The sequence below is a fragment of the Astatotilapia calliptera genome, chromosome 12, assembly GCF_900246225.1.
Source record: "Astatotilapia calliptera chromosome 12, fAstCal1.2, whole genome shotgun sequence".
In the NCBI taxonomy this organism is placed as follows: Eukaryota; Metazoa; Chordata; class Actinopteri; order Cichliformes; family Cichlidae; genus Astatotilapia; species Astatotilapia calliptera.
In genome coordinates this window covers 36945422-36959924 of record NC_039313.1, presented here as the reverse complement: position 1 = coordinate 36959924, position 14503 = coordinate 36945422, and the positions used below count along the sequence as shown (strand labels likewise).

Sequence of the window (14503 nt, the reverse complement as noted above, 5' to 3'; positions counted from 1 at the left end):
CAACACTTACAGTTTCTAACACGAGAGAGAGACAGCTACTGTAGAGAGACAGACAGGGCTGGTGTCTGTGTTTAATGGGTGGGTGGATGCTGAATGTGTGAGGGAGGGGGAGGAGGAAGAGGAGGGGGTGCTAAGGCTAAATAAGGATTCGTACAGTAGCTCTGTGTGTGTGCGTGTGTTTGTTCATGTCTTTCTGTGTTTATGTAGACATATCGTGGTTGAAATCTGCCCTGCTGAGGACTTTCCTGCACTGTGAGGACATTGTTTGGTCCTCATCCCTACAAAGGGTCACCTTCAGACCTCTGTGGTCTCCAGCATTGGTCGAGGGTCTCATCTTTGTGCTGCAGTTCTTAGAAAAACTCCAACTGCTTGTTCTCAGTGTCTCCAGCTCTGTAACAGCTCTGCTCACAAGCAGCATGTCTTTAAAACCTCACTGTGTCCCGACACCAATGTGTCACTAGTAGGGCTGGGCCATATTATACTGTTCACGGTATTACCGGTGCAATGTTAGGCATCAATAAAAAAATGAAATATCGCGATAGAATATGGGTAAAATGCACATGCGCACGTGGCCGAAAAAGCATGGTGGTAACGGAGAATGAGAAGGGGGAAAGCGGATCGTTGAGTGAAACAGATGAACCAGAATTGGTTTGTAAAAATGCTGCAACTTCAGCGATGTGGAACTGGTTTGGTGTTTGTCCGTCAGATACACGACAAAGTACATTTTTTTGTACAAAATGCAAACGGGCCGTCGTTATTGCCGTATTTGTCGGACTAAGGTGCTCGTAAATCTGGGAGTAATCTGGGTCCTAAACTCCGTCCGCTTCAGGTCCCAAAGCCAAACGAACACTGCAGCATCACTGAGAGTTAAAAACTGTCTAAATTCTTTTATCTTTAATAAAACGATCAGCGTTGCTGCTTTACCAGGTGTAACAGTTAAGTTTAACATCCAGGCATCCATGAAAACAGAATTTATTACATTTAACGGCGTTAGAAGTTAGCAGGAAGCTAGCGGAAGTTAGCTCACTAGTTTCGCTAGTTACCTAAACATGATATAGCATGTTCTGACTGAGAGATTTCTGAAAAAATTAAAACGTACAGCTCTGCTATCACTTCCAACATAAATGAAGACAGGAAACTAAACAGCAGTGACGTTTGTAGGGTTACTGAAGTTGGGCTAGCTGGTATATCATGTGCGTGGTGGCTAGCTACACAGCTATGTTAGCATAACATTAGCACAGTGAAGCTGAAGGATGAACGCTAACTTTTTTCCACTCAATAAAAGTTAACGTGAGGGTTCCTGATGGTTAGGGACAAATGCAATCACATGGCAGGATGCTGTAAACGGACCAAACTTCAGTCAGGAGAACAACTGAGATAATCCATCCAAAATAAGAGGTTAGTCATTGCAGTTTTTGCCCGTTGCTTGAACACATTTTGCAAAACTTCGCTCATTGTGCCAAAACTCTAAACACAAGTAAACATGACACAACACTGGGAAATATAAATATAAATATCTCTAAGCTTCCATTATCATCGAAAATTCTGGAAAAAGCAGTTGCAGATCAACTTACCACTTTTTTAGAAAAACATGAAATTTATGACAAATTTCAGTCAGGTTTCCGTAAAAGTCACTCAACAGAAACCGCATTACTTAAAGTCTCTAGTGACATTATGATGTCAGCTGACTCCGGAGCATCCTCAGTCATGGTTTTGTTGGACTTGACATCTGCCTTTGACACCATTGACCATACCATCCTGATTAACAGGCTCCGGGACAGTCCGGTCTGGCTTTGAAGTGGTTTCAGTCATACCTCTCCAACAGATCTTTTAGTGTTTTTGCGAATCGGTTTATGTCACATTCTAAAGATCTGACATTTGGGGTACCGCAGGGTTCAGTTCTGGGTCCTATTCTTTTTCTTTTGTACATGTTACCTCTTGGACTTATAATTAGGCAGTTCCCTGAGGTGTCTTATCACTTCTATGCTGATGATATTCAGCTCTATTGCTCTTTTAAGCCGATGGAAGTCCACAAACTGTCCTCTTTAATTAAATGTTTAGCTTCCATTGAACAGTGGCTTGGTGACAACTACTTACAGTTGAACTCTGAGAAGTCAGAAACATGATCACAAACTGATCAATATTGTAGGTATATTGAGTGTTTGTTTTAGTTTTGTGATTTTGAATGGTTTAATAAAACCGATATTTTATTGGGTAATATTTTAATTTGTTGTTGTTTGTGTTTTTCAGCTGTGCTGTCTCTGCTGTCCTTTTTTTCGTTCTTTTGATTGATTTGTAATTTTGTTTTGGTTAGTTCGTCCAGCCGTTAAGGCGGTTACTGATTGGAAGTGAGTTGTGTAAGGGCGGACTAACCTCCCTTTTTGTTATTTGTTTATTTGTTTGTGCCACTTCCCTTTATATCCCAGATTGCAGGTCATGCATAGCGCTGATTCCCAGCTGTACTGAAACCCGATGTGTTTGCAGTGTGTGCCACGATTGCAGTGTCGCTAAATGGCGTGTGACGGTTTGCAGTGTTGTGTTATTTTTTGCACCGTTTGTGTGGTAAGTGTCATGTGCAGCTTGGATATCAGCAGGATGTGTTGTAAGTCCTGTCTGGAAATAACTGGGAATTTGAATGTTTAATTAATGTAATAAATAAATTATCAATTTATTTCCTTGTCCCTTTTACTCCTACCTTGTCCTCGGTTACACTCAGGATATTTCAGCCCATTTCCACTGGAAATGCCTTTTGGTTCAACTTTCAGCAAGGAATTTGCATTTGCACAGTTAAATTTTTATGTAGCTTTAATGCACATAAAAAACAGCTGCTTGTTTAAGTGAAAATAAATGCATGGGGGGTTTTTTTGCGCTAGTAAAGTTGTGGAGTTGTATTTTGTCTCGCATCAATTAAATCGTCAGTTATATTGTCATCGCAAATTTTCAAATATATATCGTGATAAATATTTTTGGCCATATCGCCCTGCTCTAGTCAGTAGCACGAGCTGAGGATCGGGACTTTTTCAGAGCAGGCTAATGACTGACCTCGAGCTGTGGATGGACCATCTCAGCTGAAGTTTGCTCTGTGTTCAGCGTCGTCTTCCTGTCATGTGATGGTGTTGTCTTCGCCTTCCAAGACCTTTAAGAAGAACTTTGCTGAGAACAGTGTAACCCTCGTCCTCCAAAGAGCTGTGAATGTTTTAGTCTGATCACAGATCTGTAGCCACCAGGCAGCACATCGTTATCTGTCAGCTAGACAGATAACAAATCACATGCTTTTATGTGATGTCGGCCCACCCTTTGCAGCTGTAACCTATTCGGCTGTTTTGGGAAGTCTTTCCACAGGTTTAGGAGTGTTTATGGGAACTTCTGATCAGGAACATATTTGTGAGGTCACACTGATGTTGGACGAACAGTCCTGCCCCACAGTCTCTGATTTACCCCAAAGGTGTTCTGTGGGGCTGAGGTCAGGACTCTGTGCAGGCCGGTCAAGTTTTTCCACACCAAACTGGCTCATCCATGTCTTTATGGACCTGCTTTGTGCACTGGTGTGCAGCTGAGTTAGAACAGGAAGCTCCATCCCCAAACTGGCCACACAAAGTTGGGAATATGAAACTGTCCAAAATGTCTTGAGCATGAAGAGTTCCCCCCTAACTGGAGCCCTCACACCATAACCCCCCCTCCACCAAACTTTACACTTGGGACAGTGCAGTCAGACAAGTGCCGTTGTCCTGGCAACAGCCAAACCCAAACTCCAGAAGGAGAAGTGTGATTCGTCACTCCAGAGAACACATCCTTTGTTACCAGCAGCCGGTTTGGACCGTCAGCTGGTCATCTACTGTTCTCATCACAAAGGGTCTCACTGTCAGTGGCTTCTATCTCCTCCTTTGGCCAGCTGACTCCTCAGGACTTGCCTGACCCTCTGCAGGTACTTGGTGGTTGCAGCTTTCCCAGCAGCCTCTTCATGGTTCCCATTTGCCTGTGGGATTCCCAGGTACTTGTAGCTGTCCTCTATGTCTGCAATGTTGCCTCCTGGTAGTTCGATCCCCTACGTTCTGACTACCTTCCCTCTCTTTGTTATCATCCGACTACATTTCTCCAGTCCAAATGACATTCCGATGTCATTGCTGTATAGCCTGGTAGTGTGGATCAGTAAGTCAGCTTGATGTCATCCATGTACAGGAGGTGGCAGACACCTGTTCCACTCCTTAGTTGGGATCCATAGCCAGTTTTAGAGCAATAATTACAGCATACTTACCACGTAGGAGACACTAATAAACATAATCAATCTTTTATCAAACATTCAAAAATACAATTTCAATTCCAAATAAATAAATATACCTTAATGCAAATAGATATTTAAAAAATGTCAATTTTCATGACTCTTCTGCTTCCTGTAGAAGACACACTTTAGTGATCGGCCTGTCCAAACAACCAGTCTTTGTCTTAACACGAACCCGACGTACAAGTCCTTTACTGTCAGAAATCGCTTCCACAATCCTTCCAGTCACCCAAGAGTTACGAGGCGCAGAATCATCGACAACGATAACCACATCCCCAGGAATGAAGTTCCGTCCGATTCTCTGCCACTTCTGACGCTCTTGAAGCTGGGGCAGGTACTCCTTGACCCAGCGCTTCCAGAACAGGTCAGACATGTACTGTACTTGCCTCCATCGACGTCGTCCATACACGTCCCCCTTCTGAAACACTCCTGGTGGTATCAATGGCTTGGTCTTAAGCAACAACAGATGGTTAGGAGTCAAGGCCTCCAAATCATTAGGATCAGTAGAGGCTTTAGTTATTGGTCTACTGTTCACAATAGCCTCTGCCTCACAAAGAACTGTACAAAGGCCTTCTTCGTCCAAATTCTGCACTTTCAAAATGGAATTTAACACCTTCCTAACAGACCTTATGAGACGTTCCCAAACACCGCCATGATGGGAACCAGCAGGAGGATTAAAAATCCATTTAATGCCCTTTTGCAGCAGCATCTCCTGAATCTGTGCCTGATTCCATCCTTCCACTGCCTCTCTCAACTCGCGTTCACCACCCACAAAGTTGGTACCATTATCCGATCGTATCTCCAATACCTGACCTCGCCTTGATATAAATCGACGAAGCGCATTAATAAAAGAATCTGTGCTTAAAGATGACAATACCTCCAAATGCACAGCTCTCACAGCCAGGCATGTAAAGATAATTCCATATCTCTTTACTTCACACCTTCCACGCTTAACTTGAAAAGGTCCGAAACAATCCACTCCAACCCGAGAAAATGGAGGTTCATCGGGTGAGATGCGATCTTGTGGAAGGTCTGCCATCATCTGATATCCTGATGCTGCATGAAGTCTGCGACACACTATGCATTTAGCCAAAATCCTCCTTATGGCAATGCTTGCACCTGGAACCCAATACCTTTGCCGCAATTCGGACAGCATGTGGTTACGTCCACCATGCCCTATTTTCTGATGTACATGTTGAAGTATTAGGTTAGTAATATGCAGATCCCTGGCTATAATTGTTGGATGCCTTGCATCTTCAGGCATAGCTGCCCTACTAAGCCTACCTCCAACTCTCAACACACCATTCTCAAATTTAGGATTAAGCCTATAGAGCTCACTACTCTTCTTCACCCTGTCACCCCTCTGCAACCTACTGATTTCATCTGAATATCTCCTTCTTTGACAAAAGCAAAGAACTGCATTCTCTGCCTTGTTAAGCTCTTCTACCGAAAGAAATCCTTTAGCAGCATGGTCCTTGACAGTTTGCAACTCTCTTTTAAGCCTTTCCTCAAGATTTTCTTGAGTCACGCTTGATGCAAAGCTTTCTTCCAGCTGTTTCCTCTTTTTACTAAGTTCCTGCAACAAATCTTTGAATCTAAGAACCCATGCAACCATCCTTTTTAGACGAGTCCACGAAGAAAAATAAGTAATGAACTTCATCACCCCATCTTTGCATTCGTTTGTACCAACAGCATTGACTAAAACAGTCGTTTTAATCTCTGGATCATTTATGGAGCTCTTTCCAAAATCAAGATTCACTGGCCAATTAATTTCTGGTTCAACAAGGAAGTTTGGCCCTGACAACCAAGAATCATCCCTCAAAAAGGTTTGCACCTTAACCCCCCTGGAGGCTAGATCAGCAGGATTACATGATGTATTAACATATTTCCACTGGGAAGGTTTGGACACTTTAAGTATCTCGGTCACCCGGTTTGCTACAAACACTTTAAACCTTGAGGTTTCATTGCTGATATACCTTAACACCGAGGTACTATCAGTCCAGAATACCGACTCCTGCAAATGCATTTGCAGCTCTTTTTTCCACATCTTATCCATTCTACTCGCAACTAAGGCAGCTGTCAATTCCATGCGAGGAATGGAAGTTTGTTTTAATGGAGCCACTCTTGCTTTACCCATTATAAACGCACAATGCACTTGATTCTGGGTACTGCGCAACAGCAGATAAGTGACTGTGCCATAACCCTCCTCGCTTGCATCTGCAAAGTGATGTAACTGAGCAGAAGCAACGTCTCCAAAATCAGAAGGTTTAAGGCACCGGTCGACCTTAAAATCTGCAAGAAGGCAAAGATCATTTAGCCAAACTGTCCATTCTTGTTCAACAGTAACTGGCAACACATCATCCCAACCCCAATGACTTCTGCATAGTTTCTGAAGGATCAACTTAGCAGGCAGCACCACAGGTGCCAAAAACCCTAATGGATCGTAGATTGAGCTCACAAGGGACAATATCCCTCTCCTTGTTGGAGGTTTGTTTTTCAGTGTGATCTTAAACTTGAATGTATCCGATTGGATACACCACTGTACACCCAGTACTCTCTCTACCGGTAACACATCACTATCCAAATCCAGATCCTTCATCTCCTTGGATCGCTCCTGTTGAGGTATAGCAGCAAGCACTGCTCTTCTGTTGCTAACCCACTTTGTGAGCTTAAAGCCTCCTTTAGCACAAAGAGCAACAAGTTCCTGATAGAGCCTCACTGCCTCCTCTTCAGAACCAACAGAGATAAGGCAATCATCCACATAGAAGCTATGTAAAACATTGTTGACAACCTCTAGTCTAAAATGATCTCTGTTGTCCTCTGCACATTTCCTCAAGGCAAAATTCGCACAACTTGGGGATGAAGTAGCTCCGAAGAGGTGTACTTTCATTCTATATTCCACCAGATCCTGACTATGATCTCCGTCCGGCCACCACAGAAACCTTAACAGATCTAAGTCATCTCTTTGTACTCTGACCTGATAAAACATGGATTCAATATCTGCCATGAGCACCACATGTTCTTTTCGGAATCTGGTTATGACCCCGACTAGCAAGCTAGTGAGAACTGGGCCTTCCAGAAGTTGTCCATTCAGAGACACTCCCTGAAACGAAGCACCACAATCAAAGACAACTCGTAACTTCTTCTTCTGTGGGTGATACACCCCATGATGTGGAATATACCATAATCCTCCATCACAGCGATCGAACTCTTCAACAGGCACCTTCTCTGCATACCCTTTAGAAATGACTTCAGTCATAAAACTGGTGTATTCGTCATGAAATGAACCATTCCTAATAAACTTTCGTTTAAGGCTCAGAGCTCGCTGTTCTACAGCCTTCCTATTATTTGGCATGTTTACCTGATTGCATCTAAAAGGCAAACCAATGGTGTAATGACCATCAACCAACTTAGCAGAATCCATCACTGACTCCATAAACTGCTGGTCTTCTCTAGACAAAGCCAACTGCTCATCTTGAATACATTCTGGAAAGTCAGTCTTCATTTGACGTTTCCACAGTTCATCCAATCTTGCTACGGAAATCCTATTAACACTCACATCAAAAATGTCAGTATTACAATCCTCTCTGAGAGGACCATTCACCGTCCAACCCAGCATAGTTTTTACTGCATAGGGACCTCCATCTTGACTTCTAATAACATCCCATGGCTCCAAAGCCTTGGGCACATTGGTCCCGATCAACAGGTCTACCCCGGAATTTATCTCCAGTATGTTAATATGGCGCAAATGTGGCCATCTTTCGAGATCTTCCTGTCGGGGAATATTACGTTGATGAACAGGCATGCTTTTTTGAGTAAATAAGTCAGGCAAATCACAGTAATTATCTAAACCCAAACCAGCTACTTCCAAATCTGAAACCACATAGCTACTGACCATTTTCTCCTGACCCATTGTCCGCAAAAGAATGCCAGTTTTCCTTCCTGAAAGATTTAGCCTATTCATGAGTGCTTCCGTACAAAATGAAGCTGAACTCCCAGGATCCAGAAAAGCATAGGTTACCAATGACTGAGTACCTTTCTTAGACTTCACTCTAACTGGTATTACGGACAGAGCACTATTTTGCTCACCGGCCCCAGTAACACCACTGCTTTGCACAGCACAAGAAGGACCTTCATCTGATGGTTCTCTCCCTCCTATAGTTTGCACTGCGACACTTTCCCTCCGCTTGGAGTGAATATGTAAGAGTGTGGGGTGTTTCTGATTACAAACTTTACACAAGAGACGTTTCCTACAGTCCTTGCTTCTGTGCCCAATGCGCAGACAACCATAACACACACCATTCTCTTTCAAAAAAGATAATCTTTCACAGTGTAACTTTCTTTCAAATGAAGGACACAAATCCAACATATGCCCTGCTCCACAAAACAAGCAAGCCTTCGTCACAACTGAACCATTTTCTCGCCTCAGTGCTGGCTCAATCTTCCCTTCCACCTTGGCCACTGTAGTAGCAAAACTACTCCGCTTAGCCTTGGGGTACAACTGAGGCTTACTATTCCTCGCATCTTTTCTGGTGGCTGTCGGAGGATCCTGTATATCTCCAAACAATGGATCACTTGCAATCTTAACTTGCCTTTCAACAAACTCAACGACATCGCAAAAAGACACTTTACGTCGAAATCTCTCCTGTAGATCGCAGACAACATTCCTCCACTTATCCCTGAGCTTGTAAGGCAACTTTTTTATAACTGCTTGCATATTAGCAGAGACATCCAACTCATGCAAGGACTCAACGTCCCCCATTGCATTGCAACATTGCCTTAACAAAAACCCATATTCCTGCAAAGCCTTCACATCATCAGATTTTATAGACGGCCATTTACTGACCCTTTCGACGTAGGCAGCAGCAATTTTCAGCGAATTGCCAAAGTTCTCTTGGAGCAAAGATTTAGCTTTAGCATATCCATACTCAGCAGGCATATAATGACAGCTTCTGACCATTTCTCTTGGATGGCCTCTAGTGTATTGCTCGAGAAAATATAAACAATCCTTAGCACTGTGAGCTTGACTCTCCACCATGTGCTCAAAAGCTCTCATAAATGTTTGATATTGCAAAGGATCGCCATCAAATAACTGAATGTCACGTCTTGGTAACAAAAACAGAGACTGCTGCTCAGCTAATAAAGTTGTAATTTCATTTTGTTTCTTCAAAACTGTGACTAAATGATCATGACCCTCACCACCTTGCCCTGTATGTGTGAGAGGTTTTGATTGTGCGTGGGACTGTGAAATCATCTGAGTAGTTGAAACTGCACCTGGAAATACTTGATGCAACTTAGTCTCTGCCCTTTCCAACGAAACGACCTTGGGTTGAAAAGTATTTTTAAACTTGGGCCTTACATCCAATACCTGTGCTTGATGATCACTAGCATCCACACCCTGATATGGTTGTTCTGGTAACACAGGTTTGAACGTCGGAGCATTAGGATTTAAAACGGCTAAACGCCCCTGCTCTCGTTCTAAATACGAATTCATTCCATCGGATTTAACATTAGCAGCACTTGAGACTCGGGACATTTCAGAAGTTTTTAAAACATTCACCTTTGCTGCTGAGGCTGCTATTTCAGTTTCCAAGTCAAGCAGCTCCTTTCTTTTCTTAAGCTGTATTTCTTGTTCTTCCAAAGCATGCTTTTCTTTCAACAACCTCTGTCGAACAAGAAGGGCAGCCATGTCAGCCTCTGCCTTTATGCGTGCTGACAAGGCAGATGAAACCATTGAGCCACTGATTGATGATCTGCTTTTCCTACTTTTGTTTCCAACATTAGAGATGCTATCACTTGGATTAACATCATCTATCGCAGCACCTTTACCAACATTCCCGGTCTGCCTAGAAACACCAGAACCATTTCCAGCAGGTAATGGATCAGAGGAATCAACACCAGGTGGATTTAAATCTGGCAAATCAAGCTCAGACACCTGATTTTTGCTCTGAGGGTTTCCCTTTGCATCATGAAGCCATTTCTTTATCTCCTCCATAAACTCAGTATTATGTGCTCGCACACTTATGAACCAAGCAGTTTGTTTTTCTTGCTCTGCTTGAGGAAGCAAAGGAAGCAAGGTTTCATGCAGATGAGTCGCCTCTTTAAGCAACACAGACAAATTCTCTAACTGAGCCTGAACAGTTGAAACATTATCCTCATATTGCTTTAACTCTTTAATAATTTTTATGACCTTTTTAATTTTATTAATCTTAGTGTGACGTTCTGTTTGCAGTCTTTCAATCTGATTCTCCAAAGCCTTAGCAGTCGGTTTTGGCTGTCTTTTCTTTCCATCCACATCACCACATTGTGTTAATTGGTGTGTCTCCATTTTTCTTCAAAACATTACGAAATCCAAACGCTGAACTGCACCTATGCCACACAGCCTCATTCCAACACCTCAACTTGATGACGTTCACTTCATAAACCCTGGCCATACACAATTGACAGGAGCAATATCCCCCACTAACTGCCTATTAAACCTAACTAACTTAACCTAGTCTTCCGTACATACTAGCGGTGGGTATTTATGTACCTCCATACCGTCAGCTGTGAGGAAGACAAACTGTCTTAAACACAAACTGCGGCGGTACTCCCAAGCCAATGGCTTCAGCCGCCTGATGCACAAATACTAGAAAGCAAATCAGTACAACGCCTTGTGCAGCTGTACTGCTAAAACCTAACAGGGGAACAAAACTCCTGAACAAAATGCGCTAGTGTAGCCAAAGGCTTAATCTAAAGGCGGGTGGACAAAGGCAACAGCAAACTACAAAACTATCATCAATAAAACTCAGCTCTTCATAAATAATCCAATAAAACCTAAAAAGAGCTCTTTCTGTTGACATTTGTTGCGGCTACTCCAACCAATGGCCGCGGCAGGCTAAACATGAGGACACCTGATGACGCGCAACAATTAACGCACAAAACACTTCTGTAACATTTGCTTCTTTATTTACACATGCAACCGTCCAATATATACACATCGGCACATAGGATTAACTATCAAACAAACGCACAGATTGCACAAACAAATAACTACAACTCGTCGATAACTGTACTAACCATTATGTCCAATTACAACCTGGTTTATGGCATTAATTAGTACTCCGATATACAAACACCATCAAGTTCCAGTTAAAATACAACAAAATCATTCAAGTTACGCTCAAGTTGTGCTCTGTTGCGCTCTGTTGCGGTATGTTGCGGTATGTTGCGGTCAACAGAAAGTTTTGCCTCGTGCTCACCCTACCTTCTGCTCATCACATCAGGTGCTGTGTACAAGTGAGTGCAACCACCTTCACCTTATACCACACCCATGAGACACGCCCCACACCCATGCACCAATACAGTGAGTCCACTTAAACCAACCCATTTAGTCAGACGGAAACAACTCATATGGCTCCTACAGCCAGTCTTGTCAATTATCTCACTGAGGGGGTTCAGGCCTATGCAGAACAGCAGTGGGGACAGAGCATCTCCTTGGTAGATCCCGCACTTGATGGTGACTTGCGCTATGGGCTTGGAGTTGGCCTCTAGTGTTGTACGCCACATCCCCATTGAGTTCCTGATGAAGGCTCTCAGGGTCCTGTTGATCTTGTACAATTCTAGGCATTCCAGTATCCAGCTGTGGGGCATTGAGTCATAGGCCTTCTTGTAATCAATCCAGGCAGTGCACAGGTTGGTCAGTCTGGTCTTGCAGTCTCGGCTGACTGCTGCTAGTACTTCCCAGTTTAGTTTCATGTTATTTTGTATCGCTGTTATCTCTTGTCATCTTTTGTCAGCAATAAAGCTGTATTTTGAGTTCAGTCCTGTTTCCCCGTGAGTTTGCGTTTGGGTCCTATTTCCTGCCTGCCACACAGCCAGTCCATGACATGACAGGAGCTTCCAGGTGGTGCTGAGGCAGGTTATTGGTCGGTAGTTGGAGGGGACCGGTCCCTTCTGGGGGTCCTTGAGGATCAGGACTGTCCGGCCTTCGGTTAGCCATTCTGGGTGTCTCTCATCAACCAGCAGCTGGTTCATTTGTGCTGCCAGACTCTCGTGGTGTGCAATCAGCTTCTTCAGCCAGTAGGCGTGAACCATGTCGGGGCCTGGTGCTGTCCAGCTCTTCATATTGGAGAGTCTTTCTTGGATGTCTGCCACTGTGATGGTTACTGGACCCTGTTCAGGGAGGTTGCTGTGATCTGCCCTCAGATCCACTAGCCACTGAGCATTGTTATTGTTCCGTCTGTAATGATAAGCAGCTGTTGCTGTGAGTTAACATAGTTTCATGCCATACCACAAGGTGGCACTATCTGTAAAGAACACGGGCATGAGCGCTAAGAGGTGAGGGGTGGTTGTTGTTTTTCCGGCTAACCAAGCATGGTTAATAAAGTATGTCGCAGATCACAAAAGGACTCTTTCTTCATAAATAAGGAGACAAACAAAACAGCGTCCTTCTCCCATATGCTCTTCCAGTACTGCTCAGCCTTGGTGGTGCTGTTCTCATATTGTTCCCTTGCCACTGAGAGTACACCTTGGCTGGTTCTGTGGAGAGCAGCTGGTTCATTGTCCTGCCTTTGATCTCTCTGGTGTACCTCTTCAAGCGGCTGGCCAAGGCTGTGAGTCGCTGCTTGGCAGTGTCCAAGGCCTCGGGTATGGACACCTTCTTCATCGCACCTTTCTGCAGATCTGCAGTCGGCTAACCTCCCTCTGTGCTACCTTGATCTTGGCCTCTAGTCTCCTTCTCCATGGTGGGTACTGCTCCTTGTAGCTGTTCATTTTGTAGCCCAGCATCTCACTGATGACTGCTGGCAGGTGTAGTTGTAGGTGTAGTTCAGCTGGTGTTGCAGCATTGGTTTCTACTTCATAGCAGGCTTGAGCCTTTGTGGTTCCCGGGTTATTCCTGAATATCCTAACCACTTTCCTCTGATCTGAGGGGGACAGTTTGGATGTTTTTCCCAGACTTCGGGAAAGGGTAACAGATCTGAATAACTTGAACTTGTGTACAATTGTTTAAGCTGATCTTGAATCTGCAGATATTTAGAAACCGTCATTGACTTCTTTGGACTTTCACTTTGATCAATCCAATAAGTGCATTTCAACAAATCCATTTTATGCTGCAGTCAGTCATTAGGAGAGACAGCGCATCATGTTCAAAGACATTTTTGAACCTTCAGAATTACTTATTAAAATTTAACTTGTTAAAGGTGGCTGTAAATTTTAGTCTGTGTGTATATTTAACACTGTGTGGAATAGAGAACAATCAAAAACACTCAGATTAGTTTATGTTTATCGGGTCAGGAGTTTGAATTAATTTGCCAGCTTTTCCAATTTAAACGTTATACAGGCTGGGCCATTTATATGGATACACCGTAATAACATGGGAATGGTTGGTGATATTAAAGTCCTGTTTGTGTATATGTGAGGGGGCAAACTCCTCAAGATGGGCGGTGACCATGGTGGCCATTTAGAAGTCGGCCATCTTGGATACAACTTTTGTTTTTTCAATAGGAAGAGGGCCATGTGACACATCAAACTTATTGGTAATGTCACAAGAAAAACAATGGTGTGCTTGGTTTCAATATAACTTTATTCCTTCATGAGTTATTTACAAGTTTCTCTTTGTTCACAGCCATTGACATGTCGAAGAGGTTAACACGTGAGGAGCGAAATCGTGTTGATATCTGGTGAACGCAGTAACCGGGTCATTGGAGCAGATTTCAATGCAAGACACCCTACGAGACCACCCATCTCCATGCTACAGTCAGCAAACTGCTTGCTAAGTTTGGTGAAACTGGTTCAGTGTTGGATTTGCCAAAATGTGGACGCAAGAAAACTGTCACTGATGAAGAAACATCAGTGGCTGTCCTAGCTTCATTCAGCAAGAGCCCACAGCGTAGCACTCGCCGCATGTCACTGGAGAGTGGCATTAGTCGAACATCCCTTCGGTGGATATTAGCTACTCACAAATGGCACCCTTACAAACTCCAGCTACTGGAGCATCTCAGCGAGGATGACCCAGATCGGCGCACAGAATTTGCAGAATGGGCAAAACAAAAACTGGAACAGGATCCTCAGTTCATGCAGAAGATTTTGTTCAGTGATGAGGCAAACTTTTATGTGAATGGTGAAGTTAACAAACAAAACCAGCGCTATTGGTCTGACACTGACCCACATTGGATGGATCCCTCCAAGACTGTTGGAACAACAAAAATGATGGTTTGGTGTGGTATATGGGGCACAACGATA

The 14503-nt window shown here is 43.6% G+C and overlaps 1 protein-coding gene across 3 annotated transcripts in view; it reads right to left on the bottom strand.

Moving 5' to 3' along the window:
* Positions 1 to 11546, bottom strand: part of LOC113033551 (nucleus accumbens-associated protein 2-like) — a 29065-nt gene extending 17519 nt beyond the window's left edge. For 2 of the 3 annotated variants that reach the window (XM_026187466.1, XM_026187469.1), the window contains exon 1: positions 11526 to 11546. The gene's annotated coding sequence lies outside the window, so the exon portion shown is untranslated. Of the gene's footprint in view, positions 1 to 3042; positions 3153 to 11525 lie in introns of those variants that run through there. The other variant, XM_026187467.1, reaches the window with a different exon arrangement.
* Positions 11547 to 14503: the final 2957 nt, after the last annotated feature.